Source organism: Podarcis cretensis (assembly GCF_951804945.1).
Source record: "Podarcis cretensis genome assembly, chromosome: 6".
Classification (NCBI taxonomy): domain Eukaryota; kingdom Metazoa; phylum Chordata; class Lepidosauria; order Squamata; family Lacertidae; genus Podarcis; species Podarcis cretensis.
In genome coordinates this window covers 73,938,391-73,953,672 of record NC_137175.1, presented here as the reverse complement: position 1 = coordinate 73,953,672, position 15,282 = coordinate 73,938,391, and the positions used below count along the sequence as shown (strand labels likewise).

The following is a 15,282-nucleotide window of genomic DNA, read 5'->3' as shown; positions in this document are numbered from 1 at the left end:
GCATTAGGAAACCCCTTACAGGGGATGGAATGCGCCATCTTTGTAAACAGATTCACCACCAGCCAGATCACAGTTTATTACCTCTGGGAGTAAGGCAAGTCAGGTATAAAGTCTGTGGCTATGGCTTCCCACGACCCCAAAGGAAGGGGTATTGGCTGCAGCAAACAAGCTGAAAACTCATTGGAGAGCTTAGCTTTCTGTTATGTCTCACAGACATGGACATACTTCTTAACATCTTTCCATGGCCACCAGAACTACTGGGTCACAGTCTTACACTGCCCCAAGTGGCCCATGGTTGGATTGTCTTGACAATGATGTGGAACTTTCCCCAGCAGGTAGTTCAATGTCTCTTCATAGTAAAGCTAGCTAACCCTTTCTGAGAACACCTCTGTCTCACCAGTCTCCTCCTCCCAGCCTGGCCAGCTTCTCTGGGGTATATCGTCTGCTTGTATCTGTTCCTTAAGCTCTGTTTCCCATGGAACCATTGATCCAGTCAGCTCCAACTGCTCTAATCATAGGATTTGCTCTGGCCCCAGTACATGGGACTGCCCACCATACTCTGGCTTCCTTGAGAGCACATCCGCTCATCGATTCTGGCTGCTGGGAATGTATGTTATTTGGAGGAACTGCAGCCAGCAGATCTGGTGCTGGTTAGGATGTCTGGTCATCTGCCAGTACTCTAGGTTCCAATGATCTGTGTGTACTCCTCCACCATATGTCTGGCCTCTTCCAAGAGGTGCTGCCAGACCCCAAAATCATCCTTGATAGCCAAAAGCTCCTTCTCCCATACCATGTAGTTCTCTTCTGCTGGGAGCAGCTTCTTAGAATGGAATGAACTCCCCTCCCTTCCCAGCTTGCAACAGCACAGCTCCCATTGTTCTATCAGAGGCATCGTTCTCCACTACAAAGGGTGAGTGGGGGGTTGGGCGAGCTAGAAGAACCTTGGACGTAAACAGTTCCAGGAGGTGCAACACCACCAGAAGGGTGATTGCTGGCTTAGGTGGTGGGGCCAGACAAGGTGGTCTCTGGTCACCCTTCTTTCCCAGACTCCAGACCTCTATGAGAGCTGGGAGTTGGAGTTTTCCATCACTGGTCCCTCATTCCTGCCCTCCTTCACCAAGGCTTCCATGAGCAGCTTGGGAGCTTCTTTAGCCAACCCTAATCTGATGCTCTAACCATTATACCACATCTGCCTCAAGAAGTTCTTTTTCACTGTCATATTCAATAGCTAATGACAAATAGGTTCAATGCTCTATGAATGTGCTGTATTCCTTTTAAAACTCATCCAACTAGTGGCCAGTGGAGTCCAATTGGTTTGCAATCCACTAAATGTGAGACAGACAATCTATGATGTCAGCTGGTCCTATCCATGTTTTCTCAACTTACTATTTTCAATTGGAAAAATTGTTCCCATGGTTTGTGTGGTGCATGATTCTGAAACAGTCTGCCATTCATCTGATTGACTTTTTAGCTAACTTTCCACTCCATGCTTCCAGTTTTGAAACCTCGCCTTCTGTATGGGAGCAGGCTAGGCAAGCTTGCAGAAGAAGTGGAGCAATGCCCCCCCCCCCCGAGCCATGTGGAAGGCACCAGCATTTTCACTGCAGCTTGTTAGTGCACATTTTGGACAATGTTAACAGGATTTCAAATATTCAGGACAAGCGAGGTGCCTGCTTTAAGTCCTTAGGAGAAGCTAAAAAGACTATTAACAAGCTGAGTCCATAAAAAACATCTGTTCCAAGTCATGCTGCTGATTATATATATATATATATATATATATATATATATATATATATATATATATATGAGTCCTTCAAATCTGTAGCAAAGATCTCTAGAGCAAGAAAAATGCTCTGGTGTGTGGAGTGCAATTTCCAATTTCTAACCTGATTTTGTTGATTCATACATATGCATGACTGGAGTGCTCTTCCTGAATACAAAGTCCAACCTCTCTCCTCTTCCCTCTCCCCCACCCCCCCGCTTTTAGGGCTGTACTTTGTTTATTTTCCTTGAAATGCCCTTGAAATTTCATTTGCTCAGTGAAACCAAACAAATAATTGCATACTAAAAGGGAAATGAAGACAGGGAAGCTAAGTAATTTGCAACATCAAATATTCCCCTTCTGTGGTTAACATTCACAGCGAGGAGGAAATAGCAATAAACAGCTGACTGTCTCTTAAATGCAATAACTAATGCCAATGTCAAATGCGTGAAGTGAAAATATCTTAGGATATGCCTTCACAGTTCGGCTCTAGCGCTGTTAAATGGGATATGCTATATAATATAATAGGAGTCAGACTTGTCATATTTTCCCTGATCTCTGAAGAAGAATACCAATGTAACCATAATGCCACTTTACATCTTTTTCTAGTCAAAGTCAGTTTATTTCACGGGACTTCAGGATGGATCTTTTTTAAAAGGTTAGGGCTCTGTAAGGAAAACTGTCAGCATTTATAAAGCTGAGAGTAATTTGCCAAGCCAATTTTGTGTGTGTGCACAATTAGGGATAGAGAGACACACACACGGAGAGAGAGAGAGAGAGAGAGAGAGAGAGAGAGAGAGAGAGAGGAGTTGTCATTTCTCTGTGCACACATTGTCCTCCCCTAACAGGGCACTAAATGTACAAATTAGTTGCAAGTAGAGCTTTTGTGAAGTCCTCCTGTGTGAAAAGGAAGGGCGAAGGCAGTGCGAAGCAGAATTTCTAACCCACAGCAGCTAAGGCACAACAGGCCAAAGGCACGACTGGTGGGGTGGGCAGCCATGTCCATGGAGTTACGTCAAGGATGAATTTGGTCCGCTCTAACTTCAGTGGCACTTCTTTTCCCTCAGCACAACGGCCTCAGACTTCATAGGGTGAGGAACAGTTTTCACCATGTGCCAAGTGTGAAATGCTGCTGAAAATATATATATATGTATCTATAAAGTTTATAATTAAAACTGGTGTTTTTCCCGAGTCCGCACTGCTGGTAGCTTGGAAATGGTGTTGTTGGTTCCGGTGAAGACGTTCAGGGTGTATTCTGTTTGGCACACCCGAGAGAGTTCTTGTGTTAATGGTGACATTAACAGCGTTGATCCATGAAGTACTTAGGGACACCGAAGCCTGTTCTCACAACTTAAGGCCTAATGCCTCCTCTCTCGCTAGCCATTAGATCAGTCTATGCTGCTACATACGTGAAGACTACTGCACACATGTAAAGATAGCTATAGCCATGACCAGGATATTCATACAGACCCTCCAAGTGTCCCTGTTTCCAGGGACAGTCACAGATTTACAGAAGCCGTTCTGGTTTCTGATTTGATCCTGGAATGTCCCGCTTTTCCTTAGGATGTCCCTATTTTCAAAGGAGAAATGTTGGAGGGTATGGAGTTATGCAACTCCCGAGCCAATGAGATAAGTAATTATACAACCTTTAGAAGACATCTGAAGGCATCCCTGTATAAGGAATTTTTTTTTTAATGTTTAATGTTTTATTATGTTTTTGTATATGTTGGAAGATGCCCAGAGTGGCTGGGGCAACCCAGTCAGATGGGCAGGGAATACTAACAACAACAACAAACAACAACAATAACAATAGAAGAATAGGATGTCAACCCTATTGACACAAACATACACACAACACTGGCGAGCTACACTCCTCAGAGGTTCATGTGCTGATGCCAATCTTGCGCTGGTGCACTGAACCTGTCAGCAGGTACCAGCACTTGGGTGCGACCCTTTGGCAAGCATGGGAAGCTGTGTTGGGCTCGCCAGCAGGGTCACGCCAGAGTGCCAGAGGTCCAGAGTGCCTTCCTGTGTAGCACTGTCACTCCAGGTTCATCAGAGGGTCATAACAACAGGCACATGCAGATGCGCATAGCACGTGCGACTGGAAGTCGACAGTCAGGATAGCCAACCATTGGGAGCCTCCTCCACCCCCTCAACATTGAAAGGGCCCAGCCCCTTGGCCAAGGATTTTGGTGGGTCTGAAGACCCCTTGTCCCCCTGGAGTTGGTGCTCCTGACCAAAGGCAGGGCTTTTTTCCCCAGCCGGAACTCAGTTCCAGCACCTCTCAGGTGGCTTCCATTGCCATTCTAAGAGAACAAGGGAGAAGTCCATGGTGAGCTTTGGACTTCTTCTAGAAAAATAGCACTGACCAGAGGAAATAGCTCAGTTGCTTAGAGCGTGGTGCTCATAATGCCAAGGTTTCAGGTTCTATCCCTGTACAGGATAGCTGCATATTCCTGAACTGCAGGAGATTGGACCAAATTATCCTCAGGGTCCCTTCCAGCTCTATGAGTCTATGAGAGGACTAGCCCTCTCCTGCTGTTGTTCCCCGACAACTGATGATCAGCAAGTAGCTGCCTCCAACTGCTGAGGCAATATACATCAACATAACCTTTATGTGCATTCTTCCCATTCACATGCACAGATTTTTTCCTGCGTCTTCCAAGAGTAGCATGGTGAACTGGGGGAGAAGTGGGTTGTTGAATTATTCAAGGTGAAATGACAACTGGGTACAGATGTTATTTGATGAAGTGGTATATAAATCTCGCTAAATAAATCATTATCAGCGACTGGTATTCAGAGGCATACTGCCCCAGACTGTGGAAGAAATACATTGCCATTGTGGCTAGTAGCCAGATAATAGAATATTAGATTCAGAACTGTATAGTTGGTAGGCATCCATGACAGATGGCCATCCCACCTTTTGCAATCCCATCTTTTGCCCAACATGGGGCTTGAACCCACAACCCTGAGATGAAGGGTCTCGTGCTATTTCAAACTCTATGAATTTGTCTAATCCTCTTTTAAAGCCACCCAGGTTGGCAGCCATTGTTACATCATAGATCATAGAACCATAGAGTTGGAACACAGAATAATAGAGTTGTCCAACTCCCTGCAGTTCAGGAATCAAACCTGCAACCTTGACGTTATCAGCAGCACCCTCTACCCAACTGAACTATCCAGGGTGATGACTCCCATAACTTAACGACACACTGTGTGAAGTACTTTCTTTTGTCTGTCCTGAGTCTTCCAACATGGCCCCAATGAAGTTGAGTGTTGGAAGATATGGTTCTTGTGCTATTTCTGCATTAGACTGAAATTAGCTCAGGACAGACATGGGTTGAACATTTTAGTAAATGGACTGTATTTTTTTTTTTAAAGTTCATTAAAATATTAGTGACAAATAAACAAATAAAATTGAGGTATGGTAATTTTGTTTTGTGTGTGTGTGTCAAAATAACTGTTCGTTGTAGATGCTGCAGTATGATTGTATACAGTATTTTATATGTTCTATTGGGCAGGTTTGCTAGTGCTCTGCTGTGGAATTTCTAATTTTACCACACATTACATGTGTCAGTTTATCTTACTTCTGACCGGGTGCCTTTTTCCTTCCCTGGTATTTGACAGCTTGAATATATTTCCTGTCAATGTCTTTAAGGCTGCCTTGTAAAAGTTTTTAAAATGCTAAGTAAGTCTATGTCATTGCCATGACTTCCATCACGCAACTGCACATTTCAGTCACTTCACTGCTAATAACAGTGGGGCTTTATAACAGTTTGAAATCAAGAGCTGCACTATTCTAATTTATTTTTTATATATATTTTGCCTAAAGTGCCACCTCTTCCTAAACAACTTCTTTTATGTGAAATCTCCTTTCCTCCCTTGAAAATTGTGAAATTGTAATTTTAAAGGGATGGCATGCGGGAAGTAAATAAAATATTGGATCCCGTACCAAGGCTAAATAATGAATTACCCACGCTTAACTTGAACCAGGATTCAGCATTAAGAACTCTATTCAGCGCCATTTCGTTTCATTCCCCCCCAACCCCAATTTTAATTTGTACACCGCCTTTCTATACACATGGCAGTTTACAAGCAGAAGAAACAGCAAAATAGACAGCAAGGATCACACACAATCTGATCCAATACAAAAAAAAGTCCCAATAACTTTAAAATACACAATTTATATCAAACAAAGCAATGTTCAATAATCTATTGAAAAATAATAGTAAACAGTAAAATTAAATACCAGCAAATAATAATTAAACTGTTCACACTTAACAATTGCAATAAAAAGTACGGAACTATAATCAATAATAATAATGGCAAGTCACCGTGCATGAAACACTACAGAACATCTCTCTGTTTTCCCATACAGGTAACCCTACCTGCTTGGTTTTCAGAAAACGTAGGCACCCAGGAAGGCTGCAGAATGCCGACAAATTTGCTGAGTCAAGGAAAAGGCACTCTCAAAACCCAACAACCACCTTAAAGGTAAAGAATGCAACAAAACCAAGCACCCCACCCACAAAAAATTCACTGAAATTTCCTTTCCCCTTTGCTAATTTCCCAGTGCATTGTCTTTCCTTATTAATTGATGGAGAATGACACACCTGCACCCAGCACAGCTGACATGATTGCAAAGACTATGTCTGGGTCAATGAAACGCCTTGCCCTCAGAGCAGGGCCAGCCCAAGATATTTTGCTGCTGGAGGCAAAGGAGAAGGAGCCTGGGGGCAAGGAGGGTTTGTTTGTTAATATTTCCCCCCTGCCCATGCAACATAATATTGCTCTAGGTGGCTAACAAGGAGGAGAAAACACATCAAACTGCAATGTGTATTATGAATACACCATACAATCATGAACCAAAGAAATAGACAGCACAAATCATATCTGCAAGCAGTAAGACAGGAGATTTTGTCCTAGTCAGAAATTATACTTGAAAGAGCTTATGGAAACTGGCTGTGCTGCCAGTTTGTCCTATGGAGCAGTGGAGGCCCAGTGAGTGATACCTTTCCTGGTACTCTTCTCAGCAAACAGCCAGTTTCAGTGATAGGTACCTGCTGTTGAATGCCCAAGAGAAGATCGTGATTCTTTTGGAACTCCTCCGATCTGACTGGCTTAACAGCTTTTCTTTCTGAGATGGTTGCCATGGTCTTGGCCATGGAGTTGGAGATTTCTAGGTTGGCACTTCCAAAGGGGATTTGTGCCAAGGCTGCATGAACAGATGAGAGCCATTTTGTCTACTAAGTAGTTTTCTGTTGGCAGAAGGAGAGGAGGTGATTTTTGTCGAGCTCTCCTGCAGTTCTCAGCAGCATCCTATATACTGTTCTAGCTGTCCTCCAAGCCTCTGGACCAGATTTTTAGGTGGCATGGGGAAATGTAGTGGAGAGTGGAAAAGGCAGGGCTTTTTCAGCTGGAACTCACTGGAACTCAGTTCTGGCACCTCTAAGGTGGGTGCTATTGCCATTGCCATTATAAGAGAACAAGGATCCAATAATGACGACAACAACAACAACAACAACAACAACAGATCCAAGTAATTCAGTTTCCATTTTTAGAGGCATCTACATGTACATAATTACACCTCGTTTGGCCCTGGGTGAAATACATATGTCCTAAACAGTGGCGTAGCGTGGGTTGTCAGCACCTGGGGCAAAGCAAGTAATTTGCGCCCCTGCCAGGTAGGGGCAGAGAGCTGCGAGTGCGAGCGCCCCCCCAGATGTTGCGCCTGGTGCGGCCGGCCCCCCCTGCACCCCCCACACTACGCCACTGGTCCTAAACCACTGCTTTTCAACCTTCAGTCCCCAGATGTTACACTGCAACTCCCAACATTGGCTAAGCTCTCTTGGGAAGATGGAAGGTGTACTCCAACAACTTCTGTAGACCCAGGGCTGAGGAACACTGTCACAAACCATCTGAAGCCAGGGTCATAAACATTACGCATAGGCATCATTCACTCACAGAACAGCTCCAAAATTCATTGGATTATTTTGCATACGAATTATCCACTCACGGAAGTTCAGGGTAAAATTCAGAGATGATGGGAAGGATCAATTCTGGATAAATCCATCATAACTATTGTGGAGAATGGATAATTCAGAATATGGCTCCAGTAGGTTTCATTCTCCCTTGGTAAAGAGGGAGCATTCTGCATAAGCAACCTTCTTGAATTGGATGTGCACATCTAAAACTTATTTTCTTGGACTTAATTCCTTCTCGCACCACCACTTGCTCACCCCATAATGGCCAGCAGAGGCTAAGCTGAAACCAACAGTATTTACAGTCCACAGACTTCCATAATGTGAAAATTGTCATGGGCCTCTACTGTAGAGATCAAACTGTGACACCTGGCAAGCCGAGAGCAGCCCCTTAAAATTGCAGTGCCACTTCAAAGAGACCTTGCAACCTTTTATGTGATTCATCCCTTCCTGAAATGATTCTTCACACACACCCATACAATGTACTTCATCTCAGTTTATGGTATGATGGCTGCATGATTCTCTGTGATGGGGTTTATGCCCTCTTCTTCCTACAAGCTGGAGTTCTTCCTCAGGATGTTAGGGAGGAAGTCCACATCCAAAGTGCTTTCCTACAAGAGGTCTTAATGCCCTAGCTTTCCTGCCACCCTGAGCTTCACTGAAGAATCCAGCCAACACTTAGCATGGTGGATCCATCAATTTATATGGATTTCCACGTGGTGCCAAAAACGTATGTCCTTTCCCTCTGCTGTGACATGCTCATCTTTCCCTTGACTCGGTGGCTTTTATACTCATGGACAGGCATCCCCAACCTATGGCCCTCCAGATGTTTTGGACTACAATTCCCACCATCCCTGACCACTGGTCCTGTTAGCTAGGGATCATGGGAGTTGTAGGCCAAAACATCTGGAGGGCACAGGTTGGGGATGCCTGCTCATGGAGGTGCAGATTCCCACAGCCGTTGTGACCTTCCTTGTGGGTCACTGCAGAAATTTTCACGCATTTCTGTTGCCTTTGGGGGGAAATCACAGGCATCCATCCTAAGCAACTGGTAGTGAGATTTAACAGGGTGGGAAGGTGAAGCGGAGGACAGCACCCTACTGGACAATAGTTTAGTGGTGCAGTACTTGTCCAGGTCCCTCTGGGATGGCATTTCTCCTTAAAGGACTTCAGGTAGCAAGGCTGGAAAAAGACCTTTGCCTTAGGGAAGGGGTAGAGAATCTAGTTCTACTTCCTTCTCTAGCAGCCTTACCCAACCTGGTGCCATTTAGATGCCTTGAACAACAATTCCCACCATACCTCCCAATGATCAGGTACAATGTGAGTTGGTGTTCAACAACATGCAGGATACAGGTCCCCTAACCTCTGCCACAGAGAGGCCCACCAAGAAACTTCTGGCTTAGGCACAAATACCTTGTTATTTTGCCAAGCATTTTTTTAAAAATGTTTGGTTGCATTTCCTGGGTAGGTGGTATTGACATCATGTTATTATTCCATTAAAAAAAAATTAATCAATCTTTCATGCATCTGCTGTAAAAGAAAATACTTTCTTTTTCTACATACATACTAAAGATTTGTGTCCTTCCTGGCCCTAAATCTCATGTTTAACAAACCACTCACTTTGCTCCAGTTTCTTTTCCTTTTTTAAAAAATAAAATGAAAACATTTTAAAAACCATATAGATAAAAGAAACATTTCAACACTGAGTAACAAGCCAAGATGTGGCTTTAAAAAAAAAAAAAGACCTGAGGCAAATTAAAGCCCAATTTAACTTTTGCTCAATAACTTCACTTTTCTGAATGAATCATTTATGTAGTGAAAAACTTCAGCTTACTGTACCAGAAAACGCAATTAATAGCTATCAGCCTTCTGGTCAGGTGTATATGAAGATGGGAGTGGGGAACAGCCTGGGGAAATATTCCAATATTTCAGTTTAGAGTACTGGAATGTGAGATGATAAAATATAAAGAGTAAACTGGCAAAGACTCTCCTCCCTGAAAGAGAGGGGAGTGGTTGTGGACGGGAGCCCGAGCACCGCTCCTAGCAGGGGGCGTTGCCCCCTGCCTCCAGCTCACCTGGCTGGCACTCACGCCCCCCCCCGGTGGCTGTCCAACCAGGTGCCATGGGGGGGCGTGTCCAGCAGCCTTTATGCTGCAGTGCCAGCCTCCCCCCCGGCCTCATTTCTGGATAAAAATTTCAAGGGAAATATTACATTGGCAAGGTGACACGTTACCTCGGTGACTTTCTACTCGTTGGGAAGCCCAATACTGGCGAATGTGCCTCCCTTCTGGAGGCCTTTTCAGCTTTGGCCCAGGAGCTGGGAGTTCCCCTCGGTGACTTTCTACTCATTGGGAAGCCCAATACTGGCGAATGTGCCTTCCTTCTGGAGGCCTTTTCAGCTTTGGCCCAGGAGCTTGGAGTTCCCCTCACAGCAGATAAGGCGGACCATCAACGGATCTTACTTGCCTGGGTATAGAGCTTGACACAGCAACTCAATCCGCCCGCCTGCCAGTGGGGAAAATGGTTGCCCTTAAGGAAACAATTCGTCAAACCCTTCCCGAAATAATAATAATAATAATAATAATAATAATAATAATAATAATAATAATAAGTCGCCCTTAGACAGGTCCAGTCCTTGCTAGATCATTTCAACTTCGCATGTAGAGTAGTTTCACCAGGCCGCCCATTTCGCTCCCGCTTAGCCAGGTTGTCAGCGGGCCTCAAGCATCCGCACCATAGAGTAAGACTTCTCAAGTCGGTCAAGGCGGATTTTGAGATGGGGATCAGATTTCTGGAACACCACAACGGAGTCTCCCTATGGCTGGAAATCCTTAATTTAGCCTCTGATTTCCAGGCCCACTCCAATGCGCCTTCTGTGCCCGCCTAGCCAGGCTGTCAGTGGTCTTAGACACCCGCACCACAGGGTCTGCTTCCCCAGGTCGGTCAAGGCAGATCTGGAGGTATGGACGACTTTTCTGTAGAACTACAATGGGGTATCTCTATGGCAGGATGTCTTGAATCTGTCATCAGACTTCCAGGTCCAATCGGACGCGGCTGGGTCCTTAGGCTTTGGCTTGTACTTCAAGGGGCGCTGGTGTGCCCTACGATGGCCGACGGCATGGCAAGGTCAGGCCATCACGCGGGATCTAACCTTTCTTGAGTTCTTTCCAATAGTGGTGGCCGTTCACATCTGGACGGAAGATTTTCGAGACCACCGCGTGTGCTTCTGGACCGACAACCTGGTGGTCGTGAACATTCTAGCCAGGCAGTCATCTCGGTCTGAGAGGATCTCCTCCCTTTTGCGGGCATTCGTCCTCCGGTGCCTTGAGTACTGCATAATACTTAAAGCCAAATTGGTACCCGGAGCCAATAATGACATAGCCGATGCCTTGTCTCGATTTCCGATACCTCGCTTCCGGTTGCTTGCACCTGGAGCACAACTGTTGCCTTTCCGGAGCACCTGTGGAACGTGGGAGACGCTAAGTGATACAGGGAGTATTGGCGTCCGTGGCACCCTCCACTCTCAGGTCCTACAAGAAGGCCTGGTGTGATTTCCTTGGTTTCAGGTCTGGGTTATCTGGGCTCTCACATGACGTACCTCCTACCACTGACGCTGTCTTGCAGTACCTTTCCCATCTCTATGATCTGGGACGTGCTCCTAAAACCTTAAATATTCACGTAGCCGCCATCAGCTTCTTTTCAAAAGCTACATTTGCTCATGACCCGGGTAGCGACTTCTTGATCCATAGAGCCATTGAGGGTTGGGGCAGGTTACAACCTCACAGGGCCGAGGGCCGTAAGCCGTTTTCTTCCGAGTTATCACAGATACGCATAAAACTCAGGTCAATTTGCTACGCTATCGCCTTTTTGGCACGCTTAGAGTTGGTGAGGTGGTGTTTGAAGTTAGTGCACGAGGTTCAACACGCGGCCTCCTGTGCGAGGACGCGCAGTTGTCCGATTCTAACATGACAGTGCGTATATGTCAGTCCAAGACTGATCAGGCTAGTAAAGGTGTCCTAGTTAAGCTCACGGCGTCGGCACAGCAGGGCCCATGCTCGGTAGAGGACACTAGGCGGTACCTCTACCTCAGACCGCCCAGCCCGGGTCCGTTTCTGGTCCATGAAGATGGGTCACCCTTGTTGAGGCATCAATTCACCAGAGTACTTCGCAAGGCTATTGAGGCTGGTGGTCTATCCTCCCAGGAGTACGCTGCACATTCATTTAGGATTGGCGTTGCAACCATGGCCTGGGTTGCACCTGGGGCTACTGGCGGACAGGATCAAAGAAATGGGCCGGTGGGAAATCCAATGCTTATAAGTCTAATATGCGACTTGCAGCTTTACCCTACTTATCCGCCTTTTCTTTTCTGTCTTTTACCCCCAGCTATGCTCAGGAGAAGCGTGTGGATTTGCGGCCACAGTATAGTTCATTGGGCCCGCGTACAAGCGGTGAGCTGCGGCCTTGCACACAATCTTGGCCTTCCACATGGTGTTCGAGTTTCCTGGTTTTCGACAAGAGGCATGTGTTGGGAGGAGCTTATGCCATTGCTGTGGGAGAAAGTAGCCAAGTTTGGCCCTCCCGACATCCTTGCAATTCATTTGGGGAGAATGACCTTGCTAACAGAAGGAGTGTGGACTTGTTGTGGAGCATAAAAAGAGACTTGAATGCATTTGCAGCCTTGTGTCCCAGAACAACGGTGTTCTGGTCCTCCTTCTTGAAAAGAACTGTTTGGCGCGGTACGCAAAGCTGTATGGCCATTATAAGAACCAGGAAACTCGTAAATCGGGCGGTAGCCCGTTGGGTGCGCTTTATGTATGGCCGAGTCATTTATCATGACCGTATCCGGATCGGCGACCAAGCTTCATACCGGAATGACGGCATCCACTTATCGGATCTGGGGAACGACATTTGGTTAGCTAGTGTCAACAAAAGCATCTGGGATTGGTTGCAGCTTTGAAGGTATTGGCGGCGAGCCTTTAGCTCGGGTGGCGGTTAGGCATTGGAATAATGTGTTGTGGTGTGTCGAAGTGCTAGGTGTGGCCATCGCCTATGCCTTCAATTTCTAGGGGTATTCCGTTAATGGAATCTGGCGGTCGTGTATTCCGTCCGAAGCCTGCTTGGCGGGAGGCCATGGCACGACCCTCGGTGACATCAGGGGTGAGCCTATAGTTGGATCAGCATCAACAGGTGATGAACCCCTGGTGAATAAACCCACTTGTTTCGCGATCCAATGCCTAAGCCAATACCTTTTCATTGCTGTAATCAATAAAGTTGTGGCCTTTTCTAGCCCATTAACCTTATATCACGTGTCCCTGTGTCTTCATTTTACTCCGCGGGGGTCGGGTCCTCGAACCACAAAGACTCTCCTCCCTGAAAGAGAGGGGAGTGGTTGTGGACGGGAGCCCGAGCACCGCTCCTAGCAGGGGGCGTTGCCCCCTGCCTCCAGCTCACCTGGCTGGCACTCACGCCCCCCCCCGGTGGCTGTCCAACCAGGTGCCATGGGGGGGCGTGTCCAGCAGCCTTTATGCTGCAGTGCCAGCCTCCCCCCCGGCCTCATTTCTCTTTGTCGTCCTGGGCGAGTCACCCACCCTCCACTCCCTTTGAGTTAGGGCTTAGGTCATTGGCCTTGCTATGGACCTTAGGTTGGTCGCCCCGGTTGCCCGGGGGGCCTGGTAGGAGTTTTTCCATTTGGCATTAGGCTTTTTGGTTTTTTCGCCTACCTCGTAGCAATCGTCACAACTTCTTGGTGGTATTGGTGGGTAGGTTAGGCATTGGAATAATGTGTTGTGGTGTGTCGAAGTGCTAGGTGTGGCCATCGCCTATGCCTTCAATTTCTAGGGGTATTCCGTTAATGGAATCTGGCGGTCGTGTATTCCGTCCGAAGCCTGCTTGGCGGGAGGCCATGGCACGACCCTCGGTGACATCAGGGGTGAGCCTATAGTTGGATCAGCATCAACAGGTGATGAACCCCTGGTGAATAAACCCACTTGTTTCGCGATCCAATGCCTAAGCCAATACCTTTTCATTGCTGTAATCAATAAAGTTGTGGCCTTTTCTAGCCCATTAACCTTATATCACGTGTCCCTGTGTCTTCATTTTACTCCGCGGGGGTCGGGTCCTCGAACCACAAACAACTTTCAGCCTGAAAATTACTTCTACAAACCATTTGATGAAAACCTCTGAATACAAAATCCATCTGGAGAAATTAGAAATCTTGTGGGAATAATTCACAGCTAGATAAAAAGTGTTACATTCATTGGGTAATTAACACATGACAAATCAATAATTTGTCAGCCCAACTTGCAAATATTTTTCAAAGCAAAATTTCACGGGCGCGATAAACTGTTTTCTGCTACGCATTTGAAGCCTTTCCTGTCTCTACCACAAAATCATCAACATTGCTTCTGTCACAACATTTTGTGGTTGCAAGTCTGTAAAAAACATCAGCTGTGGTGTCCACCACAATACTTATGCTATTCTAGGCTTCATGAACAGAAGTATAGTGTTTTGATCAAAGGAAATAATTTTGTTGTTGTTGTTGTTTAGTCGTCTTAGTTGTATTCGACTCTCCGTGACCCCATGAACCAGAGCATGCCTTGGAAACTCTCACTTTCTTCTCAAAGTTTCTCCTTTGGCAAAATACTGGAGTGGTTTGCTAGTTCCTTCTCCAGGTGGATCACCTTTAGTCTAAACTCTTGGCTATGACCTGTCCATCTTGGGTGGCCCTGAACGGCATAGCTCAGAGCTTTTTGGAGTTATTCAAGCCCCTTCGCCACGACAAAGCAGTGATCCATGAAGAGGAAAGGAAGTAATAGTACCACTCTATTCTGCCTTGGCCAGACCACACCTGGAATATTGTGTCCAGATCTGAGTGCCAGAATAAGGATATTGACAGGCTGGAATGTGTGCAGAGGAAGGCAACTTGGTCCTGTATACCTGAAGGAGCGTCTCCACCCCCATTGTTCAGCACGGACACTGAGATCCAGCGCCGAGGGCCTTCTGGCAGTTCCCTCACTGCGAGAAGTGAGGTTACAGGGAACCAGGCAGAGGGCCTTCTCGGTAGTGGCGCCTGCCCTGTGGAATGCCCTCCCAGCAGATGTCAAGGCAATAAACAACCATTTTACTTTTTAAAGACAGCTGTTTAGGGAAGTTTTTAATGTCTGATGCTGTATTGTTTTTAATATTCAGTTGGAAGCCGCCCAGAGTGGCTGGGGAAACCCAGACAGATTGGCGGGGTATAAATAAATTATTATTATTATTATTATTATTATTATTATTATTATTATTATTTAACCAAGATGATCAAGGATCTGGAAACCAAACCTTATGAGGACCTGGGTATTTAGCCTTCAGAAAAGGGAGGCTGAGAGGAGATATTCTAGCCATCGTCCAATATCTAAAGGGCTGTCCTATGGAAGATGGAGCAAGTTTGTTTTCTCCTGCTCTGGAAGGTAGGACTCGAACCAACGGTGTCAATGGCATCAATTTACAAGAAGGGAGATTCCAACTAAACATCAGGAAGAACTTTATGACAGT

At 46.0% G+C, this 15,282-nt stretch overlaps 1 protein-coding gene across 1 annotated transcript in view; it reads left to right on the top strand.

Moving 5' to 3' along the window:
- The first annotated feature begins 1,661 nt into the window (after positions 1 to 1,661).
- The window catches only part of KYAT3 (kynurenine aminotransferase 3), a 339,782-nt gene continuing 326,161 nt past the window's right edge, over positions 1,662 to 15,282 (top strand). The window contains exon 1 of the mRNA XM_079981577.1: positions 1,662 to 1,666. The gene's annotated coding sequence lies outside the window, so the exon portion shown is untranslated. The remainder of the gene's footprint in view (positions 1,667 to 15,282) is intronic.